The 18,901-nt window shown below is 36.9% G+C and overlaps 1 protein-coding gene across 4 annotated transcripts in view; it reads left to right on the top strand.

Moving 5' to 3' along the window:
• LOC578724 (thyrotropin-releasing hormone receptor) overlaps nt 1-18,901 on the top strand; it is a 92,285-nt gene that overhangs the window by 40,833 nt on the left and 32,551 nt on the right. For all 4 annotated transcript variants that reach the window (XM_030975237.1, XM_030975236.1, XM_011684229.2 and 1 more), the window contains one exon: nt 9,817-9,884. The gene's annotated coding sequence lies outside the window, so the exon portion shown is untranslated. The remainder of the gene's footprint in view (nt 1-9,816; nt 9,885-18,901) is intronic.

The raw sequence follows: 18,901 nt of genomic DNA, 5'->3' as shown, positions 1-18,901 counted from the left end.
TAAATTGTATGTAAGCAATATAATATTTGCGGACAAACGTTGGCATTATCATGATAAGTATCCTTAAAATACAAAACTGCATGATGTTACTATACTAATGTTCTATAAACCTTACACAAATATTCATATTTTGTTGAAGCTTTATGCGAATACCACTTTATATGTTACCATGAGCATTTTAGTTTCGTTACCATGTCGACATAGACAATCATAATAATGATGCTTCCAGCGTGTCTTGTGACGTAAATATGCAAATTTCCCATCGATTTTAAGCTTATTCTGGCTTTTACGGCAGCTTTGCATGGGGAATATCTCATTATAAAACTGTTCCATCAATGTTAAAATAGAGTACTTTGCAATTATCTGTTGATATAGCCTTATTCAAGCACCGATTTCAAGAGATCTGAAAGAACATGTCTGTAGGATACTGTGATATTTCAGGCAACTTTGCGCAGTGAGAAGACGTTTGTGGCGTCTTGGGACATAGCGAATTAATCTTAGAGACAGCAAACAAAATTGTTTGGCGGCCGAATCATTTGCAAAACTGTGTCATATTCTCCTGCCTGGAGCACCACAATTATCAGTTTATGAAGATTCATATCTAAATGCATGTCCGTATGATGTATGATGACGTCATTGTGTTATCTCAATTTGGAAGTGCCAGGCCTTATCTTGAAAGAAAAGTCTGTATTCCGTAAAGATATTCGGCGTTTGAAAGAGAAATTGTAACAAATGTGTTTGGAATGAAAGTAGTAAGCAATTTGGCAGTCTAAATGATATTGATAACCGTTCGATCCTTTGTTGATGAATATTTGTATGCACGGCATTGATATTTTGAACCATTCATAGCGGTATTGCTGCGTTTTCATTACCATTCATTGAATATTGTGGAGATCAGTGGCGGATCCAGTCGGCGGGAAGAGGGGGGGGGGAGGCAATCCGTGAGAAAATATTAGTTGCGACTCAGCCACCGGTGAATAAGCGAGGGGGAGGGGTAGGAGGCACTTTTTTTGTTTTTTTCACCTAATTCATTAGAATTTTTGTTTTTTTAATTCTTTTTTTGTTGACCTGTCAGCCCCCCCCCCCTGGATCCGCGCCTGCAGAGGATCCAGACGGCGTCAAGGGGGGGGGGAGGTAGCCAAATCTTAATACAAAATTTAGTGCCGACTCAGCCGGCCGGCGAATAATCGGGGGGGCGCTTTTGTTTTTTGTTTTATAAAGGTTAACTTTACGTTATTATCCTGTTTTTTTTTATCGTTTTTTTTTGGGGGGGGGCTACGGGCCGAAATAATCGCTGCGTGGATCTGCCCCTGGTGGAGATCAACCCTGTACACTCGTTTGAGATTTTTTTTTCTTCAATTTTAATGAATCAATTGACATCAGTTTCAAAATTATTGTAGGATTGGTTTATTTATCTTTTCAAACAAACAAGATGGTGTCAAAACAAGAATGATTTTTTTTCTTTCAATTGAAATAAACAACGATTAACCTACACATTTAACATGAAATATAACTGTTTTATTTGACTCCTCAACATGAGATTTTTGTTCTATTTGTATATGTTCTTTTCACATGATGTACCTGTCCTTCATGTGGAATCGTTGCATCCCATCTTCAATCATTCCCGTTTCTGTTTTTCCTTTCCCTATCTTTCTCTCTCTCTCTCTCTCTAACTATATTTATGTATGTATGTCTCTCTCTCTCTGTCTGTCTGCCCCGCTCTACTATGTCTATTTTTTTTCTCTCTGTGTATGTGTGTGTGTGTCTCTCTCTCTCTCTCTTTATTTGTACACACACACACACACACACTATCTATCTCTATTTTGTTTTCTCTCTCTCTCTCTTTGCCTGTCTGTCCTTATCTACTATGTCTGTCTCTCTCTCTCTCTCTCTATGTCTATCTCTCCCTCTCTCTCTCTCTCTCTCTCTCTCTCTTTGCCTGTCTGTTCCTCTCTACTGTGTCTGTTTCTCTTTCTCTCTCTCTCTCTCCTCCTCTGTTCATGAAGCAGCACCGGGGCAGCACGTATCTGTTAGTGAAACCGTTAGTTCCTTACGTTTAAAGTACGAAGAGTACGATTATTGAAATAGAAGTTGGAAAGACAGGCATAGCCCTCAAAAGTGAGATGCGCCCAGGGTATATAGTCCTATAACATTCGTGAGTCTAATCCGATTTCTCTTTTTCAATTGCAATGTAATATTCTTCGTAAATATCTGAAAATCCTCTGAGCGAAAGATCGATGTAAACCGAGGACCATCGGCCATCCCTTTACGGAAATGAAAATCCAAGGATCCTACATGTATGTATTGCTTACATTTGAAACCGAATAGGTCTTGTGACTGTGAACTGTGTGGAATTTAACCTAGATTTAGTCATAGATCAAGTCAAATCGATTATGTCTTTTTTTATCGGACAACAAACATCATTGAAATTGATGCGAATTGTGCTTTCAATGGCTTATCTAAGGAGGTTGTTGTATGGATAACTAAACTCAGACAACCGCCAGGCCAACTCCACATTTATTCCCAAACCGACTTAAAATGATTTTATATTCTAAACGTCTGTGGCTTGGCCACTTTTTCTTTCATTCAGTCTATAGTAGCTGTCCGGTGTCGGTCTTGTCGTATGACTGAAATGTCCCAGTCAAACCGAGGACACGGCAACAAATCGACAATAAAGCGAGTAAGAAAAGAAAAATAAATCATTGCACTGAATGATCAAGATTTGGTCAGTTTTTAATCGGTTTGGAGTTCCAAAGTTGACGATCAGCCATGCATCAAGTCTTTCGTCTTCTTTGTAAATGGCTGATCGTCAACGAAACGGAGGTAAGTCTTTTGTCAACTCCGTTTGTTGCTACGGCAGGCAGTCAGTGAAAACAAATTCGTTTAATCAAATTATGGAAATGCCAGCATTACTTTAATCAAACAGAACTTTGTTATTACTGGCTCATTTCTCCTGATTGAGGTGTCATATGAAAGTACAGAAATTGAACTTTCTAGAAATGTAATTTTCAATTTGAAATTCAGATACCGCCTGCCAAATGACTTTTTGATTGCCTCTCCAGTCTTCAGATTTTTTTTAATCACTCATGCGTGAAATATGCATCATATGAGTGAAAGAAGAGGATCTAAGCTTTACAAATATTTGTCATTTATTAATTATGATAAAAGATCAATAATTCTCGGTTTCATTTTTTTCTGGGACGCACTGTATAACAAGAAAGTCCACTGTTGCCTGGTTACAGAGACTGTATATATCTCTGTATAGACATAGCTTGGGACACACTTAACTTCACCTATTCCTGTCTCAGACGGGCCCGCAAGACCAATTGATATCTTGCCAAATAATCTGAATTGAATTCCTCGAAACCACTGACCAAAAACATACAAAAGATGAAAGGCTGTGTCGTGCAAGTTATTTACCACTGTCATATTGGGGGCATTATTTCTGACAATATATATATGGAATTTTCTTCTTCTTTAAGTCTATTTTATCAAGAACTATACCTATTTTTGAAGATTCTTCGTAACATAAGATTCGATAAATTGATTAAATTACTGTTGCCCTTTCCGTTTCAGGAGAGCTGATTTAGCTTGTTTATGGAACACTACTATAAGGTTGGCCTTTGTATATCAGATTTACTGCTGTTCAATATTTTAATAGTAAAGAAATAAAGTCGGCATCATTATCGTACTTGCATTCATCATAATCTCGCAAATTTGGTCAATATTTATTACATTATATTTCAAATCCTGTTTACGGAATGTATTTAACATGTTTATAGAATTTTTTTTTTTTTAATAAGCTGCTAATTATTTTATGATAATCTCTGCTGAAGAATCATATTTTACAACTGCTTGTTTTATTTACCCTTGAAAGAATAGGCAATAGAAGAAAACATGTGGTCATCTTGAATGATATCCTCTAGCAGTCTAAAAATCTAAAATAATAGCATCAAAATAATCAACTTTGTGTCTTGATAGCATTGCCATCGTTTAAAAGTCATAATCTGTAAAATCGAAAGACCTCTCTTATTGCGATGAGGGAATGTCACTAACCTTAAAATCCAATATGCTGCAATATTCCATATTTTCTATACATGCAGCATATTTTTCAATTTAGCAACGTTTTATTTATTTACCAATACACGGAACATCCTATATAACACCGGCCAGCAAACTATAAAGGACTGTTCAATATCACGATTTCAGACAGCCAATTGCAAATAAAAAAATGTCACTGGTCTTGAGAAATCTTATGAGAATTCATTATAAGCCACTTTCTGTTTCGGCATATCTGGCGACTCAATTCTAATAAAAGGGGAATGAGAGCTGGAAGGGGGTTCAAAAATCGCGAGGCAATTCTCAGCCAAATCTCCATGTAATTCCTGTCAGTCGCTCAATAACTAATTCAATTCCCTCTTAAGTGAAAGACACAATAATCAAGCGACCCGTCCTTCAACGGAACGTGCGGAAAACATGAGTTAAATATAAATGGGAGGAAAGGTGATAGAGGTTTTTCTTTTCTTCTTCTCGGGAGTCCCAACAATTTCAAGATTGTCAGGCGCGTTTCGGCCGATCAGCATAAATCCCGATGAAATCTTAATAGCATGGGGTGATCATCTGCACTTCGCTTTTTGCTCTTAAGTTAAGAACGAGCCCCCTTTTAACCGAACTGGAAGAGATAGAAATCATGTCCAATTGAGTTTTATTGGAGCGATTCAGGAACCCACGATTGGAGTATACTGTTCGCCCTTTTCTTCTTACTCTCTCTTTTTCTTATTTTTTCCTCATTGTATTTTGGGGAACTGTAAATAAAATAATGGCGGGTGCGTACGTATTCCCACTCGATGAAAAGAAATAATGGGACATTTTAGCAACATAAAATGTAAGTTAGCTTTAACTATATCTGGAATTTAAGCTTGTCTTATATTGCAAGTCACAAAAGCGAATCAACCTTTATTTACGTAGATGCAACAAATTGATGCGCTACATTCTTTTCAAAGCGAACGCAATTTTCGCAAATTTGGATGAGCAAAGTCGTTTCCGCGTTATGGACAGGCATATTAGAATAATAACAGGCAATGGCTGTATTCCAATTATAGGGCAAATTGTCCCTGACATCGAGTCGAATTTGATAAAAGCATACATATTAGGGAGAAATGGTGCAGTACAGATGTTAAAGGACATTTTGGAAAATTTCAGTTCTTTGATTTACCTTCTTTTTCGTCATTATTTTGTTTCGTATTCGGGATTTTTTTATTACATCACGCACATAGATGAAATCAAATAACTAATATCTTTTGTTGTGACTTTCAAAACTTTTAAAATTCAGTGCAGTTTTGTTATTTATCTGATGTTAGTTGTCATGTTTAATATCAATGAATCGTACAGTTTTTTCTTCTTATTCAAACCAGCTGAATGTGAGGGAAAACATCCCACTTTAAGAACTGACTTTTTCCTTTTGTGTTGCTATTTATCCAATGCCTTGTATTACTATATCTGCCAACACTCCAATTACCCACCCACACTCTTTAGAAAAAAATAAATCTTTTGTTTTTAGTCAAAATCTGCATGACTGTTGTCAAGAGAGATATCGATTGAAAGAGCTCTATCGTCTTGCAGATCCACGCCTGTTGCTTTTCTGCATCCAAACGAACCATATGTTTTCATTATGTGAAGACACGGAAGGTCGTAATGCTGAATTGATACAGTGCTTTTGCTAAAGAAAAGGCTCGATTTGATGTTTTGTTGTTGACGTTTAAGGGTCATGTTTTGTTTATTAGGTGATCTGCCGCGTAGCGAGGCAGAGCACCTATTGATTTCAATATCTCATGAATGACATGGTTTATGACATTGACATTATCATGGCATGTGCCATATACATTATTATTGATCATAACGAAGACAAAGTGATGCGTGGCTTCATCTAAGAGCCATTTTGTTAATTTCTATTATTAATCATATTTCCGTCATACCTTGTTATTTCTGAATGATATTTAAAATTCATAAACTTGACGTCATGGGTTATTCAGTAATTATTTTCCATTTCAGTTTTCGAAAGCAACTTCGATACAATGCTTGTTCCTCGACGGTATGTTCTCTTGTCGATGCATAAGAAAAACCATGCTTTTCATCCACATCTTACTATAAAATCTTGCTATGTGCATTTCTTCAGAATTATCAACTTCCACTCTCATAGGTGTATGTAACGATTTATAACTAGGCCTATCACTGCATTTAAGTATTTGTATTTTCTCGAGGTGGCGTGGATCGGAAACGAGTACAAAGCGTACTTTTTACCCATGTTTTTGAGCCATAATGCATGGCAGTCAGAGGATTTTTTTATGTTTGGGACTGGGGTAAAATGCAATAAATTATTGAAAAATTATTGTATTTTCTTTTTCTTTTTTTTAATTTATGGAAACCGCCCCTACCCTAGCCCCCGCTGCGTACTGCCATGGTTCAGTGACAAAGCAATGGCCTCGTAACTGTGAGGCCCCAGAATCAAAACCGTGTCGATGTGCTATATTAGTGCCCTTTTGTGGGGCATTAATCCTCATTACTGCCATTTAGGACTTAAGGGCATAGGTCCCCTAGTTAATAAGCATAGTAGCATACACATGCTTTAGCAGTCACGCAAAACACACATTGTCAAATTATTATTCAATACAATCTGAGAATGTATACTATTATCTAGATCTATTATTTTTAAATTATTTTTTAAATAATTCCATAAATTGGGGTAAAACAAAAATATTCCAACTATATGAGTGACAATGTAGTATGACGACATGAAACTACAAACAAACAGAACATGTCTTGTTTTTGTGATTTGAACATTTGTATTTGTGAACGACGACCTTTTTTATTTGCTTAATTTTCTTATCTCTTTTTTAAATCTCGACTGTAAGTAAATTAACGTACACAGATAAAGACGTCAATTTTATTTCACATATAGAATTCAACAATTCTTCTTTCCTTGGCTTCAACCATTATTACTGATAATTGCGCTGTAAATATTTAAATTGTAAAAGCGTCTCATTGATACAGACAATGTGCGCAGTGTGCATTGAAGGTAATGAAAAACGTCATCTGCGATTTGACCTTGCAACTTTTGTACCCGCCTCAGGAGGATAATTTTATTGAGAGGATAATTATAACTGGGCAAAGTAAAACAATTTTTTTAAATATTCCTTAAAAGAGATGTTAGGGTATCATAAGTGCATATCAAAGTTTATGACAAGTGCTAGAAATGTCTTCTGACATCTATATTGAAAGCTATATCGGGAGTGACGTTAATATATCAAATACGATTATTAGCGACGGTATCGGGAAATGCTTTTACGCGCAATATATTTATAAAATACACAATGATGAGTAAGTCGGTGAAGGATCTTTGGGGGGGGGGGGGGGGGAGGGTTGAGGAGAGCAAATTCTTAAAAACTGTTAGGCGTTCACTATCTCTTCACCCCTACCCCTCCCCCACCGCCGCGTCTTTCCCCTAATTTTACCATTTCCCGAGACTTAATTTCCACCTCTGATATGGAAACCTTAGCAATTTTCTCTTATCATTTATTTTTGCCTGTCCGTCACTTTTTAAGCATATTAATCCGGCCGCAGAATCCCGGATCTGCCGATATCATAATGTATTTTGGCCTGGAGTTCATTTTTGATCGCGTTAACAGTAATTGTTAGATTTCTTTTATTTTAGTACATAAAGAGTGAAACTCTAACAATACTAAGCTGCTGTATGTAGTATTCTCTCGTCAAGACAAATATTGTAATTGAATCATAATATGCCTGGCCCGGTTAGTAATTTGCTGCTTCATCGAAAACATCGCATTACATTGTAATACGTAGCACATGTACAGTTTGATGCATGTAGGACCAAAATGATACCCTTTTCAACATGATTCATCCAACTTTTCTTCTCACTTATGTCACTGCATTACTTCTGAATGTAATTAAGGTAAGGTATTTTGTAAAGGGGAGATCATATGAAATCTGTATACGGTATAACAATGTTTTTTGTGGCTTCTATTTCAAGGAGTGAAGATTTGGAAAACATTGTTCAACAAAGTTGTTTGTCCCCAACATAATGTATAATCATTTGCTGTGGTGTAGCACATGAGGGCGCGGAGAAAGCGCCCCAGATCATTGAATTGCAAGATACAGAGAAACAGAGACACACATAGAGGGTAGCAAAGGGATAAAAACTAAATAGAAAATGACATTTTGTTATTTAATGTGAGAAGAACATGATAATATGAATACATTTCTTCCATTTATGACATGCACCTTTCATTCTACAAATCCCTAGATGACAACACCCCCCCCCCCCTCCCTTACACCTCCCTGTCCATGACCAACATCACAGCAGTGATCATTATTCGTGTCATTATTAAAGTTATTGTTCGGCAATACAAAGATTCATTACACTTTCCCTTTAAAAGGGGATATCGTGCACGGCCATGCGGTATTAGGGCCGCTTTGTATGATAAATGCTATGCTTGCAACAACTGTTGTGAAGAATCCCTTCAAGCAACGACTATTTGGACCTCAAATGGTTATCTAAAGCACAATTTCTTTAATGACTCTCTTTCAAGGATATATTCTCTTCATATCGTATTACAATTTGCGTACCCCTGTTAGATAAATATTATGCATGAAGTTTTCATCACGCGTGTGCTTTTCAAACGGAAATTTTGAATTGATTTTCGATACTTTTACAAATAAACTGCACAACTTGCATGACCCCTGCATGAGTTCCTATAGTCTTTATAAGTATTTGAAATCTAATTGCTTTCCCTTAAAAATGTTAAATGTAATACAAAACTGTGTACTTGATGAACGACTCAACGCATATCAAATCAAAGCAAAGCAAAACAAATCTGTTAGTAGCATCCTATCTATACAAATCCATATTGGTAAATTTTGTCTCCATGCCTCTATACTGTTTTATGTTCATCATGCATAGTTTAAAATTCAGATTCTTTAAAGAAATATTAATGAGGATATTTGTGATTAGTGAAGATTAAATCTATATTTACAAAAGACACTTGTATATCTTCCATATTAAATCACCCCCAATTATCGATGATTCTTAGAATATGTCACAGAAGGCGCAAGTTTAAAAATGTAATTATCGATTCTTCGCATATAACCTATACATCCATCGTGCTTTGTAGTAAGGGTCAGTTTATGATTAAATTAGCATGCATACAACTTAATAAAAATCTTTATATAAATGCCAACAGCCCGAGAAAGAATGTTTGGCTGTTACAAAAAGAAGTGTGTTCAGTTCATGTCCTGCATTCGAAGGAGTGAAAAGGGCAGAAAATGACTGTCGGGCACAAATCTACGAATCACTCCATCAGTAAAAACAGATGCAATGCACACACGTTTCGCACACCCTCGCCCACATTCTCTCTTTCACTGAGAAGTGCACATTACGAATGCCTTGCGGCTATGGGTTTATTGCGGTATGTAATGTATCAGGAGTGATTTTTCTGCAGCTTGCGCACACCAGGTGCGCAGCTGAAAATCGCGCTATGAACTATCTTCACTTTCTCTCGCGAAGTTGTGTCGTCTGCAACGTTTTACTAATCCCGTCGTTATCAGATACATGTGGATCTCCTTGAATCGATTCATCTTCATAACTTCTTTTGTTTTAATTCTTCCATAAATGTGTCGGATTTCCGTACCAGTTTATCTTCCAAGAAATTGAATTTGTTCATCGTGTTAATGTCTTACAAAGCTCGTAAGTCCATACAATTTAAGTTGTCTGATTTCTTGTATTGCTGATATTCTTTCCAGCTCTGGAAGATTTTGTGGATCACAAACCAGCGGTTCGAGTCAAGCTGCATTACGTCTTTGTTGAACAGGTAAGTCTCACTGACTCTCGAAGTACTTTGTGTCATTTGTTGCGTCAGTTTGGTACCATGTGTGTATCATAATTATAAGGCTATCCATAATGCCCTTTGCACACTTCGCATCATTAGCCTGTGATAGGACTGTGTCAGCGACTGGCGCGATTTTTGACGCACTATGTGACATTGAAATCGTACCCCGAAACAGTGCTTTCAAACTGAATGCATTGAATTAATGATCTATGGACTTATTAACAAAGGTAATGACGCAACCAAAATGACGCATCATTAACAACGGGCATAATTGGTGTAAACAGTTATCAATGGACGCATCGTCTACTCTTTTTTGGATGGGAAGTTATCCAAAGCGAAATGATAGTTGTTGACAACAAATGATTATATCAAAGAGTCTTTTGACGGATCACGAAGTAGGCTTTTCAAAAAATAACGCTTCGAGAAAACGTTTATCATAAGGGATAATAATGCTTTGTCGTGATTTTCTTTATAGATAATAAAAATAATCTGGATTATAGAGCGCTTAATACAGAATACCGTCTCTAAGCGCTTTGCAGATATTATTACCCCGGTCTTCGGATTAATTCACGCATTGCACCATCTCCACTCCCTGGGGAGTATTCCTACCATATGGTCACCGTGAGGGCATTGGCAATTACTAACACAAATGCTTTCGTCAACCTAATGGGTACCCATTTTTTCTCTTGGGTATTGAGTGGCAAATGTAGATTAATGCCTGTCCAAAGGACATTTCAGATACGAAAATGTAGCTGATGTTTATATAGTGAAAGTGAAACTTTTTGCGATATTTTTGGGGTTCATTAAATCCTTCTTTAGTATGGTTGAAACCTGTCAGGAGATGTTGTTGGAATATTTCCAATTCTTGCAATAAAATAAGAGAGAAAATGAAAAATTAAATTTGCACTTGATCTTTTTCTTCCGAAGAAAAAAGCCAAGTGCAAGATTAAGATCAAGTGCAAGATTTAATTGAAGTTCAATTAAATCTTGCAGTAAATAAAGCACGAGACAGATGTCAAGAAGAAATTCATGATTTGGTAACAATTAATCCAGACACATCAATTAACAATGTTAGGTCTACCCTTTCATTCGTTGTATATACATGTATATGGTGGCTAATCTGTATGGCACACGTCCTACTGGAACTCAATTCACCCAGAGAATTATGGTCTTAAATATTTTAAACTCGACTTCTCGTCGGGTCTTACTCTTGAAAGTACAATACCACTGCTCCTGTATATCCTGTCCTCGAATCTTGTCATCATGGTCAGATGAATCCCCCTGAATATGTTGTACTGTTTTTGCACCTGCAACTCAATGACAAGTTCATTGACTTTATGGATGAATTTGATGCCCAATTGAAGGTAAATACTTATTATTTATAGATAAAGTTGAGTTCTGGTCATGCTTTTGCATTGTGAAAGGAACGTTGTTGAATCGATAAGAAAAAGTTGACCATCTAGCATTTAAGTATTAATGTGTACTGCAAGGTTCTGGAATCATCAAAATTATAAGAAATTTGGCCCAGTCTTGGTAAAGTTACAAGCACTGTACACATAAAGATGTATATGGGACTGTACTAACATGTGGCATAAAAATCCGTCCCAATTTTTCTTCCGTTACATGCCATATTTAGCATATGAAGGTATTTAAAGAGCCATGCCTTTCAGTGAACATGTTTTTATCTAATGTTCTTTTACACGTGCTTAATAATAATGATAATGCTCACAAATCACTTTTCACCTCTTCCCAGAACTCAACTTTCTCTTTAATGGAATCATTGATGCGAAACCTCCATTTGCAACGACTACTCCTTTTTCATAAAAATGTGTAGAATTCTTCTTAGCACATATATCACCTTTTTGTCTTCTTAAACATCACGTACGGTGATGCTCATTGAAGATGATAATCCTTTTTCGTTGTTTTTTTACGTGAAAAGAGTTCCTGCATTTTTCCTTCAATATCGTAGAGAAAGCCATACGTCATCATCTGATCATTAATACGATTTCAGGAACTTTAATTGAACTCTCTTGTGAAGGTACCCACCTAACAATATAGTTAATCACCATCATTGTCATCATTATATTTGTTTTATTCATATTAGTGCAGGCTGTTTCATAAGAACTCCTTCAGACACAACATTTGCTGTGAATATAGTTTTATTTTAATTAGCATCTTACGAGAAGCTACGATGATTTTTCGGTTTAGACTTTTCCATGATGTTATTAACTGCTTCACTTGAACGTCGGGCGCGTCCATTCAGAAACATTATTTCAATGACCTCATCTGTTGTTCTGTGACTTTTTTTTTAAATGACCTACAAATGTTGGTAGTTTTAATCTCAACTAGATATCTTTATATTTATGCATACCTAAATAGAGACCATAGAAGAATTAACCCGCAATCATCTTCAATCCCGTAAACGTCGTTAAGTAATTATTTCCTCTAAGTCGTTTCTTCTTTTCCCCATGTGCTTGCTCCAGAAACTGTAATTAATTTACCCAATGGGTTTCACAGCTTCCAGGCCTTCTTGTACTGGCTAAAGTCCCGTCATTTAGTCCCGTTTTCCTTCGTATTCTCCCCTTCCTGCAATATTCCAAAGGAAGTATGGTGGAGACGTTCATTTAATGTGATGGGTAATTAAAAGGCAAGTATGCCAGAGCTGCCCTACCAAACATAATTAAAATACATGCCTGACGCACTTTACGACGCAGAGCCTCGTAGCTGCAACCCCTTGGGACCACTCTCCACTATGGATGGATGCTGGAAGATGGCATCTCGGTCAAGCGTGAACAATACCTGATCTGATGAAGAATCTTTCTTGTCGGAAGTCGGTTAGGACAATAATGTTGCAAAGTTGATATTGACGCGATGTCATTTTGCATCTGAAAGTGACTCGGTAACATTGTTGAAGGATGTATGAAATGTTACTTATTATATTCCTTCTACTGTACTTACCCTGTAACATGCACACAATCCTGAGAAAATTCTCAAACCACAAAGATATTTATGGTTTTCTTTAAAGGTGTCACTGTGCACCCTCTAACAGTGATCAACAGTAAATTGTCCCAACCATTTTTGAATTTTCCCAACTATAAGACCGGCATTAAAAATATTTCAACACTTCAAATGTCTGGAATGGTATATAGAGCGAATTCATTGCTTTGTGACGATTAACATTCACCTAAAATGTAATTAAATTGTATTAATATGGTTGGGAGAATTAAGGAATCGATCAGGTCATTGATGATGGTCCGTGTTCACTCAAACTTTCAGATTATTTTAAATTCTACATCTAGCATTGAATTCACTACCATAGTACCGTTTTCTCTCATCTGAACAATGTTACCAAGTCCCAAATGTTAAGCCAACTCAAGTAGGGAACATCGTCGTCATTTTCCTTAGGATTGATGACGCCCACCCCCTCACAGAAATACAAAAGAAGAAGAAAATACGCTCTGATATATCTTCTACGTTATACAAAGGCTTTCAAAAGATGTGATTTCTCGTAGACAGTGGTATCAGTATCCAAAAACGAGGAAATGATAAACCATTTCTGTGAGGATGCGACAATAGTTAAAAAATACAATTGAAGAAGCATAAGGTAAGTTTAATAACCATCATAGTACTTTAATAGAACATATTCACCTCGAAGTTGTATAATCAATCACTTTATCTTAGATGGTGAGTATCCTATTTATCGACTGAAATCAAAGATACCTTACAAAAAGGTTCTGACCTATGACCAAAAGAATCTGTAAGGTACCTCTAAAGGATAATTCAAACGGCATCGGTAAGTGGTAATTGAAGTGTGCAAATTAAGGGAGATAACCCAAATGTTAGTATAATGATGGGACAACTTCACCTTTGTCTGACGATAGCTAAAGCCTGAAGGGCACTCCTGAAACGCACATCAAAAATTGGCTTTACAACACGAGAGTGTGTCACTGAAGACACTTAAATGTTTTAGGGTGTAGGCTAATGGGTGATTGGCTTACCGGAAGACGCTGGTGCCGTGTTGATTGTGACATTTATCCGACCCTGTCCGCTTTTAAATGTCAACCTTACTGTTTGAGATTGAGATCAAGGAGATTACCAAAGTCGTGGATCATACGATTATTTAGTAATGATTTCCTTTAGGCTGTTATCACGATGGTATTTAACCTTAATGGGGTAGGGTGATAGGGCTATATAGCACGGGGTCGACCCGGAAAATGTTATATTAAAGAATAAAGAAGAGAAGAATCTAGAAATGAAATTGGAAGAAATATTTAGTCAACTAATCTACGTGCAGTCGCCATACGGTTTGAGAAAAAAAAAACAGAAACAGATAAACGGAAAAACAAATGTCTCTAATGCACTGATGGTAATCAATTTAAGACTTGGAAGCGATTTACCTCTAATAAAAAATATGATGACCCTTAGGATATTTTTCTGATTACCCCCGTTTCAAAAAGGAAATGAATTCTCCCCTGGCATATGAAATCGGATACGCAGTGATTCTTAGGAAACATATAAACAACATCAAAACAGAATTTGATTTCTTTATTTTTTGTTTAATAAATTCAAATTCTTTTGAACAGAGGTTGCCCCTGGCAGTATCTTGGAATATGTTTCATTTCAAGTTATTAAATAAACTCAGTAATATGGCGAAACTGTTTGGGCCGACAGTGCTATGAAATCTTATTATTTGCCTTCAAGATATTCACTGCTGCAACCTTCCTTATGACGGCAATTGAATTGCCCTACTTCGGAAACAGTGTGACTGTTTTTCGTCGTTCTTTTCCGGATCGTCTTCTACCTTTCCTATTTTTCCCCCTTTTTAATTTGCTCTTCTTCCGCTTAATGATTTCCGAAGATTATTCTACTTCTACACCCTCCCATTTCCCTAGTATACATGTATAGTTCCCACTTAAATGATTTTGCATTTTATCCAGGTTTTAATCGAAACACTGATGGACGAATCTATTTAAGACATTTGAAAATAGATAGAAAAGGAAAACCATTCCATTTACTATGTAATTTCTGAAATAACAACCCCAAAAAAGACTTTTATAATTATATTACTCCCTAGGGAAATCGTAAAGACCTCTTCTCAAATCCGAAGCCAATGTCCAATAAAATTACCAGAAGTTATCACATAGACCGAACTGTAATATAAATCGTTAATATCTTATCACGAGCAGGTACTGTGATCTGATTGTATCGATTCTTCTATTCAGAAACTATTGGTATGTTGTCATGTCTGTTGTCATGTCGGTAAATGATCAAAGACAGCATGACATCAATGTGACCCACGAATGATTAGGTCAAGGTCTATAGAGGTACGATTACATTCTTCAGGCAGTGTTAATCAATGAAATTTGTTGTATGGAGTATGGACAGCCGATCGACTTTGCCAGAGAATATGAAGAGAGAAGAAAATTACTTTGAACATTAATATACTGTGATAATTTCGCCAGCCATATTTCTCGAAATTTTGTTTTGAGCTGAACAGTTATTTATGCTGTTCACCTTTGACAGTTGATACGAAGGTTTTTTTTTATCATAAAAATGATAAAGGAATATATAAGATTTATAAGGAAATAATACATAATTACATAGAGACAAACGCCATCTTTGAAAGCCATATTTACCGTCAGCATTCTCCTTTGGACACTCTATAATAAATAGTAATAATAATGATAATAATAATAATAATAATAATTAAATAAATACGTAGTTAACCCGGGGAAGCCCCATCACATTCAGTGCTGTTCTTCTAGACGACCCTGCAAGTCCCATTACCCCCATCAATTGCTATAGGTACCCATTTACACCTGGGTGGAGAGCGGTACATGTGGTTCAATACCTTGATATAAAAGGATGTTAGTGCCAGGTGTGTTTCGAACCCTCATCCCTTGGATTGAGAGTCAAGTGAATGAACCACTATACCAAGTCCCCTTAATGTGAAGCATGCAAGGAAATATCCGAAGTCCCTCAACCAATTGGTGGCTTAGTGGGTCTAATCTGTGTCGGGGTGTGTCTCACTAGAACCATGCTATGTTGGCAAATTGCTAGAAAGCAAGGCGGGTAAGCAGGAAAGACCTGTTTTCGGGGGGGGGGGTTCATCTCCTCTTGTTGTTTTGATCACCTTCCTTTTCTTTACCCATCCCACCCCCCCCCTATCTCTCTCTCTCTCTCTCTCTCTTCTCTCTCTTTCTCTCTCTCTCTCTCTCTTTCACTCTCTAGTCCCCTCCACTTACCTAAACTTGAATTCTGGAAACGATCAACCCATCAATAATTCCATGCAGTGGTGCTATTAAATCCGCTTTGCCAGCTATTTAGTGCTATCCCAATGGACGTTTAGAATTACTGCAGTAATTACATAATGCCCTTTTCTCTGCCCTGTCTCATCAGCGCAGCGGTTGAGATCTCTTGAAGTCTTCCGAAGCAGATGATTGGTCATTTCCTTGAAGTCAGAGATGACGTCATCGTGACATACATGTTTGAGAAGGGTTCATTTACCCCCTATTTTCACAGAGTGACTGATAAGATTAAACTTCCATTCCTCTGTCCATGTGTTAATGTAAGCATTTCTTTCTCCCTTAAAGATGAAGTTGAGTTATGGTCATGCGATTGCATTGTGGAAGAAACGGTGTGGAATCGATCAGAAAATGTTGATCATCTAGCATATAAGTATTTGTGTGTATTGCAAGGTTCTGGAATCATCAAAATGATAAGAAATTTGGCCAATTCTTGGTAAAGTTACAAGCACTGTACATAGAAGGATGTTTGTGGTACTACACGAACAGGTGGCGTAAAAATCCGATATTACATGCCATATTTAGAATATGAAGGCATTTGAAGAGCCATGCTTTTCAGAGAACATGTTTTATCTGATCTTCTTCCACCCTTGCATAATAACAATAATGACTTTGCGTCCGAAAGTCAATGCGACTTCAGTGGCAAATTGCTATTGGTTGCTCTGGCTGGAAAGGAGATACATGGGATAAACTGATTTATTGATGTTTGGATCGGTCTTATGGAGGCACCGTAGGCCGATATTGTGAAATTTTGGACAACTCCATCTCATTTTGAATACTAAATAATTCAAATCTTTATTTTCTCTCTTTTCACGGCTGATAAGACGCATAGTTTGTTTTATCGTAATGTAATCTTGAACTGAACCCCGAGGGAAATCTTAGTTAGGAGACAAGTCGATGTTTATGACATTTCATGGACGGAGGGAAACAGATGGAGAGGTGTCTCATGTTAAAAGACAGTCAAATGAACCATTCGGTAACATGAGATTCTCATGGGCTTTTATCTAATGATCTCACCTTTCAAACGTTCCTATTAAACGTAATTGTTATCATTGCTTCTTATTGATTGTGCTTTCATTACAAAAAACTTCCTATCAAGTTCTTCCTTCGTTCACATAATTGTTTTTACAGCAAAGGGAAAAGCCACGGGCTACCCAGAGTCTCCAAACATGCCAATTCATTCATTAATTCCTTTCACGAAATCAATGATGTGCTCTGAACACCCACAAATATTTAGTCATGACTTTTCCAGAATGATAAAGTCGGAAGTAAAGAGAGCGGAAACAAATATTTTCAGCGGCGCCATACGTCAACAATTCTCAACCATGGCGTATGTCCCGTTTCCTTCGTCTTTTAAAACGAGCACGTGGTTTCTCGGGCATGCCAGAATGGTGTTTGGCCTTCATATTAAGACCGGAGATTTTGCTGAACGAGCATGATCATGAGAGGGGATTGTGCACCATGTATGGATTTCAGAAACACCCTAAGCGGATTGGGCTCACCGAAGCCGATGGAAAAGTCAATTGATCTATAATCATATTCAATATTTGCGGCAGGTGCACTTTTTCATTGTCACTTTTGTCAATGCACGTTGGCGTGGGATTTCAGTGTAAATACCAAACATGTTTGCCTTTCGATTCGAAATTCCATTTTGTGCGTTTCCTATCCTTTTCCGATGGGCAAGGTACGCCATCTCAAAACACCGGCGATGATTCCTCAACACCCGATAGTAATATCGATCGTTTCGCAAGCGTTTTGCCAGATTTGCATTTTACCCAGAAGAGTCATATCAAAACACAATGATCAAAGAGTTCTAACACCTATTTTCTATGATATCGATCAATAAGGGAACAACATTCTCTTGACTTTTGAGTTCCCATTTTGTGTGAAAGCACAACCGGATCTGAGTGGCGCGAGAGAGAAAGGTACTTGCTTTAAGTATGTCAAATAGTCCCGGCGAGATAGTATTGATCGTTACTTTATTTTCTTTCTAAGGCAACATCGCAGCTTAAAGAGAAGGTTGAGTTCAGGTTAAAAAAATAAGAAAATCAATGTATGAGCTTTGGCTTTCTTTTCATGTCAGTTTAAAACAGTATCATAGTAGGAATACCAGCTGAACACATGGAAATGATTGCGCTTCAAGTAACCTCTTATTCAAAATATAACGAGAAAAGGTGAAAGTTTGGACCTAACTCCATGTCCCATGTGTGTAGTCCAATATACTCATTTCTGTGTGCAGTGTATAAGATTTCCCGCAAGATTGACCCAATATTTGCTTTTTTTTAATCTCTCCTAAACCCTTTATTGCTTTCGAGAGTTTCTTCACAATGTAATTGGACGACAGAACTCAATCTCTTTTTGATTTTTTTGTGATTTCTAAATTTCGTTTAAATGTAGCAGAATTGTGAATATCACCCATGTTTTGTTTCTTTTATTTTGTACTGTTACAGTCCCGTCTTTTAGTTGTCTGTTTATCGCAAAGTCTCAGAGTAGTTTATAATGTAAACTAGGCACGTGGGATCTTGTGGTATCCTCTCTTGGTTATTCAGCTCTTTCGCTTTAGAGAATTGTTACTCCTTGAAAGACCTAGAGTTTCCAAGGTAGTCTGATGGTTATGTGGTTCTTCGTATATAAACAGGTCAAGTAAAGGGTGTTATTTTTAGCGTCATTTCCGTGTATTTATATTAGATTCAT

The sequence above is a fragment of the Strongylocentrotus purpuratus genome, unplaced genomic scaffold (assembly GCF_000002235.5).
Source record: "Strongylocentrotus purpuratus isolate Spur 01 unplaced genomic scaffold, Spur_5.0 spur5_scaffold_8, whole genome shotgun sequence".
NCBI classification, from domain to species: Eukaryota; Metazoa; Echinodermata; class Echinoidea; order Camarodonta; family Strongylocentrotidae; genus Strongylocentrotus; species Strongylocentrotus purpuratus.
The sequence above is the reverse complement of the archived record's forward strand: the minus strand, read 5'-3'. Positions and strand labels throughout refer to the sequence as shown.